The sequence below is a fragment of the Accipiter gentilis genome, chromosome 12 (assembly GCF_929443795.1).
Source record: "Accipiter gentilis chromosome 12, bAccGen1.1, whole genome shotgun sequence".
NCBI classification, from domain to species: Eukaryota; Metazoa; Chordata; class Aves; order Accipitriformes; family Accipitridae; genus Astur; species Astur gentilis.
In genome coordinates, this window is record NC_064891.1 from 22,696,069 (window position 1) to 22,717,725 (window position 21,657).

The following is a 21,657-nucleotide window of genomic DNA, read 5'->3' on the forward strand; positions in this document are numbered from 1 at the left end:
AGAGCAGAAGGATTACTTCACCAGTCATCATTTTTTAATACCCTAGTAAGATGTTTGCAGTTTTTACAACAGCTTAACACTGTTGATTCAGGATCAGCTTGTGATTTACTGCATGTAGATTTGTTTTCCCGCTCTACAGAACTGGTACGTGCTCCCTTTTTATAACTATGCACTTGATTATTCTTCATTATATATACTCACACACACATATACACACTAATGCTGAGAACATTACAACCTGTGTTTCTCAATTTGTCAAGATCCTTTTGAATTGCAATATTATGAACCAGAATGCTTATGTTCCTTCCCTAGTTCATGTTATCTGCAAATGTAAGAAGCATACTCTCTATTCCAGCCTCCAGATGAAGAAAGAAAATACAAGATAGTATTGTATCTCAGATCCCTGTAGAAGCACATGCTAAGCAGCCTTCCGTTTCTAACAACAGCCACTGATAGCTTTTAATAGTCAGGTTTTTTTATAATCATTATTCACCCACTTGATAGTAGGCTCATGTAGTCCACGCTTCCTCACTTGCTTATAAATGTTGGGTATAATACTATGTCAAAAGCTTCAGACAGACTATATGTTGTGGTTTAACCCCAGCCAGCAACTAAGCACCACGCAACCGCTCACTCACTCCCCCCCATCCAGTGGGATGGGGGAGGAGAAAATCGGGAAAAAAAAGTAAAACTCCTGGGTTGAGATAAGAACGGTTTAATAGAACAGAAAAGAAGAAACTAATAATGATAATGATAACACTAATAAAATGACAACAGTAGTAATAAAAGGATTGGAATGTACAAATGATGCGCAGGGCAATAGCTCACCACCCGATGACCGACACCCCGCCAGTCCCCGAGCGGCGATTCCCAGCCCCCCCCACTGCCCAGTTCCTAAACTAGATGGGACGTCCCATGGTATGGAATACCCCGTTGGACAGTTTGGGTCAGGTGCCCTGGTTGTGTCCTGTGCCAGCTTCTTGTGCCCCTCCAGCTTTCTCGCTGGCTGGGCATGAGAAGCTGAAAAATCCTTGACTATAGTCTAAACACTACTGAGCAACCACTGAAAACATCAGTGTTATCAACATTCGTCGCATGCTGAACTCAAAACACAGCACTGTACCAGCTACTAGGAAGACGGTTAACTCTATCCCAGCCGAAACCAGAACACTATATCATATATATCCTCCTTATTTTAACTTCTTTACCCAGCAGTCCTATTGCCCTGTTAATGATTTTGGCTTGACACAATAAGTTTTGGCAAATCCATTTTGGCTGTCGCACATTTCCTTGTTTTCTCCTAGGTATCTATTAAACATCTGATTGTATGTTCTGGTAGTTTTCCAAGACAGGATCTTAAGTTGATCTACCTGAAATTCCTTGGCGGCTCCTCCTCTTTCCCTTTCTAAAAACAGGCATTGGGTTTGTCTTTTTCCACCACTCTGGAACCTGACTTGACCTCCATGAGTTTTCAAAAATGGCTAATGACCTCAAGATTGTTCCGGCCAGTTTTTAAAGTGTTGTAGGGTGAAGTTTCTGAGGCCCATCTGATTTGAAGATCTAACTCCTCTAAGTACTCTCTAGCCTACTTTCTCCTATTCTAGCCTTGGATCTTGCTTTTTTGTGGCAGATATAAACCCTGTTTGCCACATGATCCCAGCTGACCTTTTCAGTGAAGATTAAAGCAAAAAAAGCATTAAAGCACATTGGCCTCCCCTAGGTCATCTATTAAGAGTTTCTCCCCTCTGTTGTATAGCAGACTAATACTCCCCTTGATCTTCCTCTGGCTAATAACGTACTAATAGTTTGTTATCCTTGATGTCCCTTGCTAACTGTATCTCTCCCACAGTTACTCTTATTTTAGACTTTGTCAGAACATGAATCTTTTCTCCTCTGCTACATGTTCTACTTCCTCCATCACACTTCATTCTGTGTGATTAAAAAAAATCAAACACTGGTATATTGGTACATAAAAGGAGATGTTCTTTTTGTCTGCACCAACATATGCACTTCTGCCTGAAAAATGTCATGCTGTTATGAATTTTTCAGTATTAGCAGGAATAGAGGTGCTATATAGACAATGCTTTAACCATTTATTGATTGGTGCTTTGACAACATCTGACTGCTAAAATCACAACTAGATGACTGGAAACTCATTGTTTTATTTAAACTCGATGTTGCACCATTGCCAATATTGGAGACTTGAGTTTAGGGATAAAAAATCGGTGCCGACAAACAAATGCCCTGGAAAGAAAATAATATCAAAATTACACCTATCTCAGCACTGGACTTCTGGCATGTCCCTCAGTACAGCTATTGAGAGGTGGGTATAACAAAATCAGTTCCTCCAAGGGCCTGGCAACAGCGAGGGCACCATCTGGGTTCGGTGGTCTCGGCAAGTGCAAGGAGAAGGGGAGGGAAAACTCAGGAAGGGGGATGAGAGGGAAGTGTTATGAAGGGAGATGACTGCCGTGGCAAGTGAGAGTAAGAGAGAGGGAGAGGACACATATTTTGCTACCTTCGGGGCCTGAAAGAGCTCCTGGTATCTCTGTCCTCCAAATGTGAAATTTATTACTTAAATCCCAGAAATTATTTTTTTTGTCTCCAAAATACATCTGAAAGAAAACAATAAGAGGAATGGAGCAAATATAAAACCTTAGCCTTTTAAAGCTTGTTTAAATCTTTCAGCTGAACTATTTCTAGAATAAGGGTCCACTCCTGACACTTACTGCAGTGAAACTATTCATATGGGCAGGGATTACTCACATGAGTAAGAGCCACAACTGTATTTCCTAATACACTTACGCACCCCCCACCCCCCCAAACGGATTAATTTTTCTGCATGTTTCATGGATGCAATATGAAACAATGAAGAAAAGGCTTCAAAAGTGATCTTATTTCTGTTTATCTCAAGTTGGAAAGAAAGCAAATTAATAATTTGCAAACCAACAAGAATTCAACCTTGAAATGCCTCTGGTCATCAATTGTTGCAAAGAAAGAAAAAACAAAATGCAAAAGAAAACCGAGGATTACATTTTAAAATCAAGAAAAGAACAGCTTCTATACAGAAGAAATGTTTGCTTTATACTCTGCACAGATGCTGTACAAGCAAAATTCTCAGTATATTAATATAAACTGTCTGAAAAAATTCGACCCGATTTCATAAGACCAGCAAAAACAAAACAAAGGGAAGCATGACGTTTATGGGCTTTTTCCTCTAGCACAACCATGCAAGCTGAGCTGTGAAACTGTGATGGAAATATTAGAGCTGTTGTGCCTGAAAAAACGCAGTGATCATTTCATTCTTCCTGTCTTTTAATGCTCCAGGGTTTTGGAGACGAATAGGAGCAATAAGTTCACTTTGCAGAATTAATGCTGTAATTCTTTATCATAAGAGCGGAGCATTACCTCAATCTGATTTTTCTACAAAATGGTTCAAAGTCTATTTTTAATGATGGCCCTAATTTGTTAACACCTTTTAAATTATTAATCCCCTTTATATTCAAGTAGTTATTGCATGTCATAACAATGTATCTATGCAGGGAAATTTAATAGTATTTTCTGCATGTCAAGAAAAGGCTTGTTCTGCAAAATGCTATTAAAACTGATAATGAGCTAAATATTTGCCATAGCAAACATTGAAATTACTATATCAATCAACTTTGGGATCTCTTATTCAATAAACAAAATTTAACCTATTAACTTTGCCTAATTTTAGGCAGGAAAATGCTTGTTTTCAGGCATATCTTGCCCTTGACTTCATATCTTTATCATCTGATAACTACATTTTCCTGGCCAATTAAGCCATTGTTTTGAATCAGATGTAGTAATATAAGCCTTTTATTCTGTCTTGAATGCAACTATATTACTAGATCTTGAATGTGATTTTCTCTGTGCAAATTTAGACCACGTTTTAAAGCACACATATATCACAGGAAAATGATAAGCTATGTTCCTGAAGACACCTTTCACATTACAGAAAAAAAAAGAAAAGGATTTATAAGGAAGTCAAAGGGTAAAATAAAACCTCATACTGCAAATCTCTTAACTCTTCAGATTTCAGTATCTCCGCAGATTTGCCTACGTGGCAGGATGTTTGTGTTAATATTTTAAGAAAATAACTCCAAAAATAGAAGAATTGCATGCGAGCATCACCACTGACAGGCACACGAAGGAAAGCATCCTCTTTCATGAGCATCTAAAGCATAAATCTGAACACTGATTGAATACCTAACACCCAACTCGGTGAAAAAAAGAGGCAGGTTCCATCTCTGAAGAGTACACATGAGCCGAAGTGGTTTATTGCATAAGATGAGAGCCTTGCTGGCGTGTGATGCTGCGGTTCAGGCACAAGCAGCTGTACTCGCCGGCTCCCTTGCTTGTGTCACAGCAAATTGCTGTGCGATCCAGCGGGATCAAAGCGCACCCTCTGAAGGCTAACCCCGGCTCCCGGCCCCGCTGCAAGTACCCGCTGCCCTCAGCCCCCTGCCCCAGGGTCGTGGTTCACCCCACATCACCTCCTGCAAACAAAACGCCCGTAGACGGTCACGAGAGGGGGATTAAAAAGATCGGGTTTGCGTCAGTGTCTTGATGTAACGCGCGAGAGAGGAGTGTTCTTTTGCAAGTGCGTCCCGTGCAGCGCTGCTGTCCAGGATGGTACGGGTGTGCACACAAAACGAAGAATGAGGTTTTCTTGCACTGCCTGCAGGAAGGGCCGCATCGTGCTCATGCTGGACTCCCTCAAGAAGCTCATAACAACTTCAAAGAAACGTAGGGGAAGCAAGGCAGAGTGGAAAGGCGTGCTCCCCCAGTTCCGAGGCAAAGAGGTGTATATACTATTTCAGTAACCCGTGGTTCTTACTCAGAGACAATTTCTTGATCTATTTCCAATGGAAAGATGCAGACCCGCTACTGGATGAATACTAACTGTGCTGTGTAAGCGTCATTTAGGTAAGAGAAGACTACTTGTAAAGGCTTATGCTCGTGGACCTTGTTCCTCAGCTTACAATGAAATTATTTCTTCTCTTCTCATGTGTCACATCCTGCTATACCTCACTGCTGCTAAATGAAGTGCTTGAGTGAAAGAATACCAGTTTCATTTAATGAAGGGCAAGAACAGTATTAAGCTATTTTTTCTATATAAATTACATGAAGAGTTGACCTAAAAGTACCAAAATTCCCCTCAAGTGTTAAGTCTCTTACACTTTGCTCTCCAAGACGGTACTCTGTTCCTTAAGAAACAATTTTCTATTAAAGATCTTACTTTTCATAATGATTAATAAAAATGGTGATTTTCAAAAGGATACCGTGGACTGGTCATAAATACATGTAATGTCTTAAACCGTTTCATAGTTTTCTCTGGTTATCAAGATAGGCCCAATTTTCAGGTACAAGTCTGCAATCTTTCATGTATAAAACTGCACTTGATGTAATCAAGTGTATCAGGGATTTGTGTGTAAAAACAGTTAAATGATATCAGCAATTATCCCCCCAGTGAGCATAATAAAGCCAGGAAATTCTGAATTACCTTAAGGTTAAATTTAAAAGAATCTCAAATTTACAGAAAGATTGCTGTCGAAGGTTCAGAAACATTCTCAGCTTCCTTGTAGTGACATGCAATAGACAAAAAATTACCATTAGTGGCTGCAGTTTCAGTTAAAACTGATTTAAAACCCACACTTTGTAGTTTCAAGTATTTCTGCTTACAATACCGCTAATATGACAGGAAGATGAGGAAGAAAGAGTGACTTTGCAATAGGGGAACGTTGCTCACTTCTATCTCATGCTGTGCCAATACTAGTTACACCATTACGAAGAAGTTACACCAGCGGAGGTACACCATACAAGACATGCACCATCAGCCAGTCAAACCCAGCCCTTCGAGGCAGCTACTGAGACTGAGCCCCTGTGGCTTAAGCTGAGATTGTTCTAAGGGCCAATTTTTATCGGTGATTATATTTGCTAATAATGATTTGTTAATCTTACTTTCAGCAGATAAGAAGTTGGCTAAATCTCAAACTAGAGAAATGAAATTGTGTATAGCAAAGCAAACTTGAAAGAACCTGATGGGTTGCAGGTAGGTATGAAAACCGGGAAGATTACCACATAGGCAATTGACAAACATATATATATATATATGTATTTATATACTTCTTTTGTGCAGTCTGGAGATGCAGCCTGGAGAACTGCACCAAAATCAGCCAATGGCGACAACTTTGGAATAAGGAAAGAACTAGGAAGAGTTAGGATTAATCCAAAACCCAAGCTGAATTTATGGGGGCGGGAGGCGAGAGGAAATGAATAATCCATGTTTTTAATCAAAACTGTCATTTAAAATATTAAATAAAAAATAAAGTTTCAGCTAACTCTTGCAGCAACCAAACACATTATCAACCGCTAACAACTCAGAATCACAATTAAAACAACACTGATGGAGGGAAGTTTTTTTCATCTGCTTTCAGGAAGCTGTAGAGCACAATCCTTCAGTCTTCTAAGTAATGATTACTTCAGAAGCTCTTAAGCCCTTGTTTCATCCATGGAGACTTAGATTCTTTGGCACATCGGAAACCTCAGTCTAGTCTAAATGAAACGCAACAGCCTACTTAATATCTAGACCACAAAGTTCTCTCTACACTGAAATTACAAGGTCAGGAAAAAAAAATGTTTTCCCCTTAACTAAATGTGACTATTTATGTTGGACGTTAGCAGGTCCCACACATGCATCCTTAGAGACAAATACTTGAAAATGTTTACAGCTGGAAAGGCACCGAAAACTCAACGATTTGAACGCAAATCTCAAGTTTATGGAAATTAATAATGGACAATATATCTCATTTTAAGTCTGACATTAGGCAATGTTCATAGACAATTTTCTTCTTTCTTTCCATTAGGAACACCCCTCTCTCAAACACCCCCAAACACAGTGCCATTTCACAATATAAAAACCAAACCCCTATGTGTCTCTGCAGTGCTTGGTGTACATGTAAGAAACATCCTTTTTCTCCGGAGAGGCTCCATCTATCAATCTGGAGCGTTTCCAGCGGAGTGAGATGACTGAAATTGGTAGGAGAAAAGTCAAACACACCTCTATTTCACATGGTATGGAAGACCAACTAACTGCCTGGCCATAACTGCTTCCACAGGATACTCTTTCTGTTCAACTGTGATGAAGCCATTTTCCTGAAGCAGTGTCTCCCTGAGCAGAACGCTTGCTGGATGTAATTTGAGTGCGTTTTATTGATCATTTGATCTATTTGAAGATTGATGCTTTTTGTACGCTCTTCCCTTAGTTATAACTTCTGCAGAAGACAAATATAACCTCAGACTTTTTTTTCATGAATGACTCCTATGCAAACAATAGCCTTGCCAGCTTCTAAATTAGAAGCTTCTCTGTAGGAAGCTCTTACTAACAGAGGCAGCTATGGTTATATCTTACTTAGGATAGAAAGAGGAGTGACATACAGAAAATAATTTGACTTGAGAACATGGAGCTAGGGAACTATTTCAGGTAAGACTATCAGAAAGGGCTCTAAGATCAGGAAAAAAAATACCTTAATTAAGTTGCCATGGGAGTCAAAAAAAAAAGAATTGATGAAAAGGGAATAAAAGCATTTGAGAAGGGCTCAAAAGATGAGCCATTTGGCTTGTAAATATTTTGATTTCTCATTACAAAATACTGGCAAAACAGGACTCAGTACAGCTCTGTGAGAATCGAGAGTTCTGAAGGCACACAGTGGTACTGTAATTTTATTTATCCGAGGATATGGATTCAATTACTGAACTCTGAACCTGAAGAAAAATCAGAGTCTGGTTTTTGAAGTATCAAAACATACAGTCTAGAATAGATAAAGAGACTGTTCAGAGCTCACATCTAGGTTTCTAGAAGAAACATCCTCAATCATAAATAAGTATCTAAAGCATTTCATTTGAGTTCAGTTGCATCTCTAGTAAGAGTTGAAGTATGAGTGGATTAACTCAGTGAGATGACTTCAGAAATCTAGCTGCTTTCCTGCTTTAGAAACTTATGTAAGGAGAAGAATCCTGAATTATGTAAAAGACTTTGAATAACAAAGCTTCTCAGCACTTAGAGACCATTTAAGAATAAGCAGCAAAGCTTCCCTCTGCACTGGTCTACTTTTTCCTGGTGAAGCCCTTGTTCTTCCCGCCCTTTTGGAGCAGACAATCTACTGTGGTCAGCTGAGTGATAGGGATTAGTCCTACTTGACAATATAGCTGGAAAATAAATAAAATGGAAACAGGATCCTTGTGTCTCCTTTCCACCTCCTTCCATCAGTTGTGCTCATAAGAAGGAACTACATTCTATCATGCCCAATACTTAGACTAAGTAATGCTTATAACCATCCTTTTCAGAGATCACTATAAAATTTTTTCTAAACCCCAGCACTTGTCAGATAATTCCTTTCCCTGAGGTTACTGCAAAGATAGAAGGAATGAATTTGAAGTCCTCATTGGATAGAACAGATACAGAGTTTGAATTACGGACAACTTTAGACACAAAAGAAAGAAAAACTTCCTAGTTTTTTCCTTTTCCTGCATCATTTCACCCTTTAGAACAGATTGTCCATGGATGCTGTGGAAGGTCCATTGCCAGGTATTTTTTAAGAACAGGCAAGACAAACTTCTCTTAGAAATGACATAAATACAGCTGCTCCTACACTGGTGCTGGAGAATATGACTTCTTAAAGTCCCTTCCATTACTATTTTTCTACGATCCTATGTTTATTGTCCTGGTTCATTAAATTCCACAGTTCTGGAAAAGACTAGAGATGATGCTGCCAAGGTGATTTGGGTATCTTCAAATTAACCCCACAGGCTTTGGCACTGAGAAACAGAAAGACTGCCAACTGCTCTTCACATTTTCCCTAGCCTGCCTCTGATCCTTCTAACTGGCATCTAGTCAAAGTAAGACTGAACTTGTACACCTCTGTGTTTAAATGAATCAAAGTCCCATAGTTTACAGAAACAAATGTTAGAACCAGGTTATTTTAAAAAGCGGATTGTACCTACACAGAATCTGAATGTAGCTTTGATTGTCCTATCCAAGTATCCTCTGTCTCCATGCCTTATCATATCCAACTCCTATGTCTTGGGTACTTGCATCTTCACAAGTGGTGAAGATTCCAGCTTTCTCCATCAGAAGACGATTTTTTCCTCTTTACAGACTGCATTGAGGACAAATCTTTTTCTAAGATTGTCATTAACATGTATCAAAAGAAAGCCAGGAAGCATATAGAAAGAGGGTGGCTGAAAAGGTGCTTTACAATATTGGGAGATGAATTCAGTGAAAATTAATGATAATTACACTAATAGGCTTAAAATATAATACAAATGGAAAGAGGCAACAAAGCAGCAGTTTGTTGTTATTTCGCTTGCAATTTCAAAAGATGCAAAACATTTGCTACTGTGTCAGCCTTATTGACTATACTCAGCTTTAACTGCTCTTACTCAGATATAGATAAGCTGTTAAATGGTGAGAGCCTCAAGTAGTAGGGTAACTTATTGCACATACATGATGCCTAACTGAAGGGTTCAAGGCTCAGCTAGGCAAGTTAACAGCGTGTTATACAATTATGTGTGTAAGAAGTACTTTAGCAAACAGCATCTGAAGAAAAGCCGTACTGCAAATGCCACAATATTATTATGACAGTGAATAGTACACATGATGGTAGTTTCTTTCTCCAAATATCAGATGTCACAGTACGCAATTTATCTGCGTTGAAAAGATGGTTTCAAACTTGCACTGTGAGGAATCTAAGTTCCTGAATTGATACCCAGTTCACTTTGGAATTGAAAGGGATGGAGAGTTGTCATGTGTTGGATTGGAACCTCCTTCCAGCACTTCCAAAAGATTTACACTGATCTCTTCTTCAGTCTAAGCAAGGAGGGAGAGTAACAGTGTCCTGCTCTTTTGATTCTGTGGTGACAAAACTGGCATGAAGAAGGAATTATACTGCAGTCTGCACAGTATTACTTTGTGCTGCAGACTGTGCATAGTATTACCAACTCCAGATGGCTCAGGGAACAAGGGATTTAATTTGAAAAAAAATGTTGCGAGAATCTAAATGCAGAACTTAAATGTAAGATCCTAATGATCGAAATGTAAGGTCCTGGACCTGCTGCAAAATGTGCTATGATGGACCAAACTGTACATTTTAAGGCAACCCCTAAAAATCATAGTAGGACTTAAAATGAAATAAAAAAATAGCCCGAGTGTATGTAGCCTACAAAACTAAAAAAAAAAAAAAAAAAAAAAAAAAAAAAAAAAAAAAAAAAGGCAAGCAGCTGTAAATGCTTTTAAAAGGTTACGGCTACCTCAAAACCTTCCAGAAAACAGGGAAGCCTGTGAGATGTATTGATACAGAGATGTATTCTTGCATGTACATAATGATGTGCATATACATCTTCTGTAGGTAAAACCAAGGATCAGAGTGCAAAATGCCCTGGAAAATCTAAACATCTGGGTGCAAAACCCCTAGATCTCTTACTCAAATAGTAAAAAAGTACTCTGAAAAGAAACACTATTGTCTCTTCAATCAAAGGTTAAAATGGATTCATTGCTGACTTCGTCCATTTACCAGTTGTTGACAGCTGTCAATATAGGGATTTGATTTCTTTATCCAAGCATCACAAACACTACATTAATATCTTCAGAGAAAGATCTTGACTGTGAGCTGCAGTTTCACTGCCCCAACTCAATTACTGCATTCTTGAACTGCAATGTATTCATTTGTGGGCAGTGGGGCAGCCAGTGGGAGGGTATTGATTGGAGTATAATGTCATGTGTAGCAGGGAGAGTAAGATGAAAAGTGTTTTCTGCTTAATGGGTTGGTATTAAGTAGGTGGGAATGGCTTCTAATTAGCCAACAATTGCTGTGTTTCTCAGTTTCCCTCCTTTCCCTCCTCCTGTCGGTCACCAGCTGCCAATCTCTCTCTCCTTTTCCCTTTTTGTGTGGAGTTCATTGCTCACTGCAGTGAAAGCCTTTGTTTAAAAAAAGAGGGCTCCCAGGGTCTCATCTGCCAGGGTACAGCTTGCTGCCTGCGATGAGTAGCAACTGTCAGTTTATTTTATCTCAACCTTTTCATCATTCTGCTGAAACTGGTCGAGTGAAACCACCTGAGAGACCTGAGGATTCAGTACCTACAAGTCATTAGCCAGGACTGCTCAGTCTCTCCCCACACAGCAAGTCAACTGAACACTGCTTAAAATATAGTCCACTTTAACCCCGTATTTTCCTATGGATGTGTTAGAACTCTTCCTCCATCTTCCAGATTTTAGTTTCATGATCATTCCTTAAACATGCTACAACTATCATTAGTGAGTAATATATTTTCCGGTGCTTCTCAACACAAATGCTCAAGCAACGCTCTTTAGAAATACAAAATAAAACATACTAAAATCTATTTATTAGAACACCTTCAATCAGAACCTCCCTTTTATCTAGGTTATGTTCCCCAGCAGGAATATCATACCTAGCAATTCCCCCAATTGTTTGAACCTCTGCTGACCTAGACGTTTTTGATAACGCATCTCAGATAAAAGGGACAAATTCTGCTCATAGTTACACTTGTGCACTCCCCCTCAAGTCAACAAGATTTTATGGGCATAACAAAAAGCAGTATTTGGTCCACAATTTTTAGCATGTTCGCAACATTTTCCTCTTTACCATACAGTTTCTCTCTCTGTACATATATATGTACACATACTCCACATGCATGGCTACCTTTCAAACAGCTAATTGCAGTAGAGTCATTAAAAACTTATCAAAGTATGTGAGAGAAAGAAATATTTTATTTTGAACTAAAACCAAATTTAATTTATCTAACTCAAATTTCAAAGTTATTATTCTGAACAATCTTTTTCTGGTAATCACAGCTAACGTGTTGCAGTCATTACTAACAGTTTTAATACAGCAACAGAAGGATTGCTTTCCCCTATGTAAACAGTGAGCCATTTCAAGATATAGAAGAGATGACAAGAACACAAACCCAGTTATCCTCCAGTATATCAGCTGATTTCCTAATGCTTAAAATCATCAATGTTTCATCTCAATTATCTTCTTACTGCAGCATAAGCGTACATACTTGTATGAATATCAACAAAATAAAATTGACTCTCTTTTAATATTATTCTCAAAACTAAGCTAAAGGTACCAGTGAGGATAAGCTCACTCTCAGGGAATTACACATCTCAAGACGCTGTTCAGCGATTGAAAGGTGCTGGAGTCAAAGGACTGGGCTCTACAGCACCCTGAAGTGACATTTTCCACCAGGAGAACAAAAGTGTGAGGTAAACAGAGGGCTGCAAGTGCTGCACCCAGGATAAGAAGTCAGTGGACAGCCCAGAACTACCAACACCGTGCAGTATACATCCCCCTCCCCTCCTGGTTCCTACCAACTGTGACATTCTGATTTTCTTGACACCAGCTACTGATCTGGAGTTCCTATTCCTCAAATTCCTTGGGCGCCCAACATGAGCTGAGCAAGACTACTATATGGCATACTCATCCTCTGTTTTTCAGGTTCAATTTTATATCAGCAACAAGCTGAATGCACTGTACTATCACTTAGTTGCCCAGCTGATACGTGTAGACACAATCGGACAGCTCAATGTCTATGTTCACGTGATCTGTAGGTATCAGACAGTATGAAATACACCTTCACAAAAGAGACATGGTTCGAGTACTGGCTTTTGCAGACATTGTCATTATCATATGAATAAGCATAAGGTTTAGATATGAGAGGTGCTGGGCACTTGCAGTTCCCATTTCAAAAACTGCTGCAGAAGATTAATACCCCACAGGAGCTGACACCAGCTACACTGTGCTTGACTAACATCCATAGCAGCTACATCTCAAAAATAAAATAAAAAATATGCCAGAATTTTTAGGAAAAGGAACTGTATTAAAACACTGTAGCAACCATGGAAAAAAAAAAGAAGAAAACCAACTTTGATTCAGAACAATTTCAAATTGGCCTCCCCATATCAACTACTCTATCTGATACTTATTAATGTCAGTATTACAGGATAGTAGCTACATGTTCAAAATGATGTTACTTGTATGACACACTACGGAAAATACTGTATAATTACTTGGCTCTGTGGCAAGACTTGTATGAGCCCTTCAACCGGAATACGCTGTATTACAGATAATATTGAATGCTTAACTGAGTAGAAACAAGTGGATGAGCCTAGGGGCATGGTCATCTACTTAAGCATGCATTTGGATCTTTAAGATAATTAATCACCTAGTTGTATACTTAAACTTAGTCAATCCATTCGCACAGGTGATTAAGATCTCTTTAAAAGCTATTTTGATCCTTCACAATTTTCTATTAACCAACTTACCAAGATACTCAATATGAAGTGTGATTCGTTCCGGTGTACTCTCTGATCATAACATAATAAAAAACACAGAGCATGAAGAACAGTGCCAAAAAGGTAAGTATGAAAAAACTGAAACACGACTATTAAAAACCCCCCTATTGATTCTCCTACAAGCACAAAAGATGTACCTAATAAGGTATAGATTGAAATTCTAGCTACTGGGTACAGAGGTAACTGACTTATGCTCCTTAAACATTGACGGGAAGCATACACAAAATTGGGGTTTGGAATGAAGGTGTGGGGCCAAAAAGGGAGAGAGTATGATTTGCAACATAAAAGTGAAGAACAGGAGAGAAAACAAAAGAGGAGTAGGGCACAGAACAGACAGGGAAGGAGGAGAAACAAAAAGAAAATAACTTTCAGAAATGGTTAAAAAAAAATCACAAAATATTCCTGATGATTACAGAAAAGAAAAAAAAGAGAGGTGGATGTTTGGGCAGAAGAAATATGGTTTCACAAATACATTAACTGTGGAAGTATGACACTTCACTTTCGAAAATAGAGTGGGTTGTTCTAAATGTAAATCATTTAAATCTTGACCATCTTCAGACCAGAGAGTCTTAATAAAAACAGCAATTTGTTACTTAAACATAAGAGGAACATAAAAGGATATGTCTAGGCAGGGGAAGGCATCTCAGAAAAAAGACCCTCAAAGATGCAGAAAAGAAAGCTGGCTTGGGAGACCAAGGAGAAGGAAGGTGTTTGATACACTGACTGTGACTCCTGAGATGACCTAAGGGTTCTTTTACAGAAAATATGCACTGAATACAGTTTCTTTGTCTTGGCTTTGATTTTCTGTGTCCAAAGATTGTTGGAGAGCTTTTGGTAAGGAAGGGTTTGCAGCAGAGAACTGTTTTCATGTTGGCCTGAGGTCAATCTCTCTCAGTTGGCATGTTTGCAGACAGCACCAATAAAAGGTTCTTTATGAAGTCTAAATGACAACAACCTTCTCAATATTAAACAAAAACATAAAAGTCTGCTCTTTGGTTCTTTCTGAGGATCAATTTTCCCTTTTGAGAACAAGAGCATAAAACCACCAGAGACATCTCTGCTCGTGTACACAGCAAAGGGACCTATGATGGGCACGTGCAGAGGAGCCCTAGGGCCACTTCAAAGTATGCCAACTGGTTATTCCTCCTTTGGCCCTGCAACCATCAGGGGACTGCCAGAGCACAGCAGCTGCCAGCTGTTCTGCTTTACGACTCTTCTCTTTGTCAATGCATTCTTATGCTCTGGACTGCAGGAAAACCTAAAAGGTCTAGGTGCCTTCAAATCGAGGATTTCTCCAGAAGTGACCTAATGGGGTTGGGCAAGAGCTTCAACTTCTTTTGCACCGGTCAAGTGTCCTACAGAATCAGAGCAGGACTGAGCTTCTTCCCTGAGAATTTTCACTTTTTATACTGGTAAGAAACTCCACTTTCGGTACAAGTACTGACACTGCAGTGCACAAAGCTACACTAGTTCAGTGCATAAAGCTACACTAAAGGGTCTGACAATATACTGTAGTTTGAACACCACTTCCAACATCTTTCTTCCACAAGAAAGAACAATTCACCTTATTTAGGGAACCATTTCTGCTGATCTAGAAAGCTTGTCTGAGAAAATACAGCTGGATGCCAACAATGTTTAGCACAGGATGTGTATAAAGCAAATGCACGGCATGATTTAGACATTTCCATAGAAAGTATCAGATGGAAGAAAAATCTAGCTGAGATCCAAATTCTCCTCTGGTTAAGAGGTTTTTATATAACTGTAGATGACAAGAACACTCACAATCACATTAGACAGGACGACAGTGAACTTTTTGAAGTTATAACACCACTTAGACATACAAGAACTGCCAACTCTTGGCAGACTATGAAGAAACTTCTCCTAACACATTATTCCATGGTTAAACAATAAAATATTCTGTGAACCCTCCTCTCAGATCTGGTACTGCCAATCCACAGACCTGGCCTAGATCTGACCCTGTCTAGCATTTCCCCACTATTTAAGGCAGTATTTAAAAAGAAATCACAGGAAAAAACCCTGGATAGTGCATTTGTACAAAGCACAAGAACACTGAATATCAGCATTCGCCTGTCATGTTTTTTCACACGAACTTCAGCCATCAGCAGAAAACAAAACAAGCTACTGCACTCATGGCAAAACTGACATAGATGTTTAAACAGCGTTCTCAGACTCTTCATTGAGAATCTGGTGTGCCTGACCACTGATCACAATGTGCCAAAAAACCTCCATCACCCTCAGTTGTTCTCTTCACACTTGATTCCAAGCAATAATCACTCTCACTTTCTAAAAATATCAGAGTATGCCACTATGCAGACTTAATAAAATACTTAAAAACCAAACCCCAATTAATAATAAATAAGATATATGAACCACATCCACATAAGCCAGTTTTCTGGAACACACCTGTTCCATGTCATCAACATCTATATGTAAGCATTCTGTTCTTCAACATTTACTTAAGGTATTTTGCATTAATATCAAAGGTACAGCAGTACAAAAAAATGATTAAGTTTTTAAAAATTAAAAGTGAGATAAGCTAAAATTCAGCACCTGATGAGTGCTAAGTGATGTGAATAAGAAGAGGCAGTAGAAGTTTAGAAAATTGTAAGGAAAAAAGAACCACCTCTCAACATTTTTTTTTGGTAATCACTTTCCTAAATGTATATATTTTGGCATTTCTAACCACAGTGTTTTTCCAGAAATGGACAAATTATTCTATTTGATAAACCCCACAAAAATGTGCAGAAGTCATCCTGTGAATTTCAGAAGGGGACACTGAAGCATTTGAGCAACTTTCGAAACATGCTTATTAAGAAGTAAGCCTTTGTGCCTCTGGCACACAGACAGCCTTGGAGTCCGTCACACACTTCCTTTCATAATTTAAAATCGTAGTTCTTATTTAACAGTGTGAACAAGTGTATAATTCTGTTATTTCACGTTCAGTTGTATTTTCTGAGAAAACTCCAAAATCTGTCTCTAAAATCCTTTCTATTTCTCATTATTTTTGGTCATATAAACAATATATTCTGAAAAAAATAAACAAACACTCAGTTTGTTTAACTCACTATTGACATAATTCGTAAGCATGCAGAGCTTGAAGCAGAGCCCATTACAGATCCTATCTCCAGACTCTTGCACAGCAAACAGACCACTGAGAGGGAGGAGGGGCCCAGAGGGTCATTGGGAGGCACAGGCATGCTCTCTGCCTCCCAAAATGAGGGTCTGAAGCATTCGCATCCTCTTTACAGCAGCGATTGGGAAGAAAATCAGTTTGGCCTGTTCAAATTCAGTCTAGCTACTTTGTCACTGACGGTGTTTACATTTAATTATCTTTACTCAACAAGTTAGTTACAAAACTCACTAATATACTTTCAAGAAGAAACATGTTAAAAGAAAATATTAAGACTGCATGCTAATTTCAGTCACCATACAAACCTATATATTTGCCCACTTTACGTGCTAACCGCAGAATAGAACTTATTAAATAATAAATGAGCCAAACAATATAACAGACACACAAACAGTGGCTTTGAGGGAAAGCATGCACGTGCACAACTCAGGTAGTCCCACATCAGCATCATGAGATGCCAAAATCTATGACAGAGCTTTAGATATGAAATATGCAGCGAAAGCAACCTGCTAACACAAGCCTCTACCTTTCCACTGACATCATATAAGAACTATTTAATGGATGTATACCTGTGTAAGGTACAAAGGCCTGCTATTTTTGTAGTTTTGATCAGTGCACCATATCTTTTCTTTCTCTTAAATGTTCTCAGATCAAAAAATCTGCTACCACCAATGAACATTTACTGGGCAAAGTGTAATTTATAATGCATGTTCCTGATGAAGATTGGTTTTGATTTGCTAAAGTACAGTCAAGCAATTTGGGTACAGTGCCATGGCATAACAGTTTTATTTAGCATGCATTTGAGATAACTAAGATAATTTATTAATGGAGGAAAGACAAGATTTGTAATGTTAGAAGTTTTCCTGGAATTAGTGTACTTCAGAAAGAAGAGACAGTAAAAAAGCAGTTTATCACATTATGAAGCAGACCGCTCTACTGTTGGACACTGTCACCAAAATGACCCATAAATTACACGGCTGTGGTAAGTCACAGTAGAGAAACATTAACAGAATTCATTTAGTGTAATCTTTGATCTCATATCTCACTTCCAACTTACCATTCTTTAGGGATAATCCTTTTATTAATGAATGACAAAGTCACACACAAGCGCAATCTAAAATGCACCTGGTAAGATCTCTGCTCTTCAACACACTAACAATTTTGTGCTAGCTGCATCTTTTACAGAAAAATGATTTGTATTGGCTTTGCATGGCAAGCTTTTGGTAGCGGGGGGGGGGGGGGGGGGGGGGCGCTTACAGGGGTGGCTTCTGTGAGAAGCTGCTGGAAGCTTCCCCTGTGTCCAACAGAGCCAAGGCCAGCCGGCTCCAAGACGGACCTGCTGCTGGCCAAGGACGAGCCATTCAGCGACGGTGGTACCACCTCTGGGATAACAGATTTAAGAAGGAAAAAAAAGTTGCTGGGACAGACAGAAACAGCCGCTGGAGAGAGGAGTGAGAACATGTGAGAGAAACAGCCCTGCAGACCCCCAGGTCAGTGAAGAAGGAGGGGGAGGAGGTGCTCCAGGCGCCGGAGCAGAGATTCACCCGTGGGGAAGCCCATGGTGAGGCAGGCTGTCCCCCTGCAGCTCAGGGAGGTCCACGGTGGAGCAGATCTCCACCTGCAGCCCGGGGAGGACCCCACGCCGGAGCAGGTGGATGCCCGAAGGAGTCTGTGACCGCGTGGGAAGCCCACGCTGGAGCAGGCTCCTGGCAGGACCTGCAGACCTGTGGAGAGAGGAGCCCACGGTGGAGCAGGTTTTCTGGCAGGACTTGTGACCCCGTGGGGTACCCACGCTGGAGCAGTGTGCTCCTGAAGGACTGTAGCCTGTGGAAGGGACCCATGCTGGGGCAGTTTGTGAAGAACTGCAGCCCATTGGAAAAACCCACGTTGGAGAAGTTTGTGGAGGACTGTCTCCTGTAGGAGGGACCCCACGCTGGAGCAGGGGAAGAGTGTGATGATTCCTGCCCCTGCTGAGGATAAAGCAGCAGAAATAATGTGTGATGAGCTGACCATAAACCCCATTCCCCATCCCCCTGCACCAGGGTGGGGTGGGAGGTGTAGGTAGAGAATCTGGGACTGAAGTTGTGCCCGGGAAGAAGGGAGGGTGGAGGGAAGGTGTTCTGAGATTTGTTATATTTCTTATTACCCTACTCTTGTTGATTGGTAATAAATTGAGTTAATTTTCCCCAAGTTGAGTCTGTTTTGCCCGTTACAGTAATTGTTGAGTGATCTCTCCCTGTCCTTATCTCTACCCACGAGCCCTTTGTTATATTTTCTCTTCCCTGTCCAGCTGAGGAGGGGGGAGTGACAGAATGGCTTCGGTGGGCACCTGGTGTTCAGCCAGGGTCAACCCACCACATGGCTATAAAACATCTCAAAAAGCTTTTAAAACTGCGAATTGCTATGATGGCAATTTAACTTTTTACACAAGAAAAAGGACACGTTCACATTGTGGAATGTACCCTTCCATACATCTATGAGAGGAAGCTGGAGAAAGAATACTGAGGAACTACATATTCGAGAGTAAGAACAAAAGCTCATTGGACTGTATTTTCCAAGCTATAGTTTTAGCTGGTGCATGCATTTTAAATCACGTTGAAGGCTGCTCAGGTGTGGAATGCTAGAAAAAGCTCTGATCATGCTGAAGTTGATGGTACAAGATAATTCCACTGATCACAAGACTTCGCAATTGATGATATGGGTAAGACAATCATTTCTGGGGCATTTGTAGCTACTATAAAAAATCCCCAACAAAACAAACACAGAAAACCTATGGTAAAATGTCTCAATTTTGCAAAGATCTCCGAAGTCAAGAAATGTGAATTTAAATTGTGGTCAAAACCACAAAACATTTCTCAAGAAAACAACTGAAGACTTTCTAGTATGAGGAAAACAACACATTTTATGTCCACTCTTAAAAGCGTTTAGATGATTTCAAGCATCCAAGGTCTCTTGCTGAGGCATAGCCCTGCCAGATGCGATGACCTGGGCTGAGAGTTGCCAGATTCACAGAAAACACAATTCCTGGTCAGCATTTCATTTCAAGTAATCAATATCCAAAACCGGATCCAAAATTTTCCTGCCTTCAGCACCTTTAATTATTCTTCTCCCTTCTAGAAGGCAGCAGGCCAGGAGATTATTTATTGCAAGATCTGTGAAATGTTTTCAATGACAATGTTAGTCACGCTGTGGGTTCCTTTTTAGGCTTTACCATGGAGTCACAAGCCTTTTTGTCTACTGATTCTGCTGATAATTTATTTTTTTATACATTTGACTAAACATAAAAAGATCAATAAAAACGTATTTGGTCTTGCAGTGGCATCTCACAATGGCATAAATAACTCTCTTGTAAGTGAAGTCAGGTGACTGAGTCAAATGCAGCAGACAGAAAGACATTCTCCTTTGTATTTATAAACACTGTTTTGTGACAATCCTATCCCTTTTGTCCATGACAACTTTGGTCAAAACATCCTTTTTATTAATAAATGTTGAGGTAAATTGAGTAATTAATGGTTCTTCCTGCCTGGTTATTGAAATGATTGATTTAGAAAATAAGCCTTGGTTGAAAGACATAAGGTATATGGCTGTACTTGAATTTAAATGTCATTGTTCCTCCACTAGCCTAAGTATTTCTTTTGCCTAAGAATACAGAAACTACTCTTATTTTTTTGTCACAGAAAAATTATTCAGTCAGAACAGTTAGAAATAAAAACTCACTACCTTCCTTCTTCCTTTCATTAAATTCCCCTGCGGATTAAGAACTACTATTGTGTCTTGTCTTTAGCTGTTTTATCCTCAAAAAGACTGAGAAAAATCTAGTAGATTATCAATGTTGAGCTGTTTGAAAGAGCTAGAAATACTGTCCTATTATCACAGCAGGAATTTCCAAAGTGATGAGTTCATCATACGATGCACAGGAATTCTCCTGGAAGGTAGGATAAAGGCTGTACCTGAAACTCAAAGCTGGTGAATCCTAATATTGAATTGGTGCCAGGTCATGTTTTGCCAGACAAAGATATTAAAAATGTAATGCCAGTATGAGAGATTTGGCACACACCACATGAAGAACGTTACAGATTGTGCTGACAGTGTGACACTATGTTTTCCTGGATGTAATCTGGGTATCATGAGAGCAAGCTTGGAGCACTAATGAGAAGAATGATATTGAACTGGAAGAGCTGCTAAATATGCAATAGCCACGGGGTTCCTGGAGTTAACTGGAACTAAAATGAAAACTGTAATACCAAAAGTAATAGAGGGTAAACTAGGCAGAAATACAGAAGGATGAGAATCTCAGCAGGCAAAACTTGTTACTGGTACTGTGCTTGCCAGGACATAAAGGGCTATTCTAATCATACTCTTTTTATCCCTGAAGTAGTGTTAAAGAGGAGCTTGAAGCTTGATCTTAAAGGGGCACATATAATTTCAGGATATAAATAAGTTTCACAATTGGCTGGAAAAAGTGATGTATAAAAGTTGAACAGAACACCTCTTTAGGTGCAAGATGTAAAATACAAGTTGAAAATACCAAGATCATCCTATCTCTTTGAGGCTCCGGGTTCTTTTGCTGTTGCCATTGTTGATTTTTATTGGCCTCCTATTTACATCAGCTACAGCTAATGATCCTCATACGAAATGCATATAAAATTGCTTGACATTGGATTCTTCTTTGACCATCCCTGTTGGAATTCTTGGCATCCCCACTACAGGTCTAGAAACCTACTATCCCTTGCAGGAGACAAGCACCCACTTAACTCTGCCAGCCATCAAAATCCATAGAGTGCTGGATATTCACTTATTGAGGCAAAAATCATAAATATATATAGTCATTGGAAAAGAAACACATTCTCATTGAGGAAAAGCTGCCCTGTTACCATCACTGGAACTCTAAACAGAGTGCTATCTAATTTGTTATCTGTTCAGCATGCCAATGAATGTCCTCATTCCACAATTCTCAGTTGCTTCCAGTGTTGCCTCTGGTATCCTGGCTCCTATTAAACTGCCAACATCTTCAATTACAAGGCTATTAACCACTTATTTTATATACAAAATTCACAACTAAAGCCATACTTAATTGTTCCAGTTCTATGAAAGGAAAAGATACACAAGA

General features: G+C 39.5%; 1 protein-coding gene across 1 annotated transcript in view; it reads right to left on the reverse strand.

Annotated features, from left to right (window-relative positions):
* TTC29 (tetratricopeptide repeat domain 29) overlaps positions 1 to 21,657 on the reverse strand; it is a 137,703-nt gene that overhangs the window by 28,133 nt on the left and 87,913 nt on the right. The gene's annotated exons all lie outside the window — the stretch shown is intronic.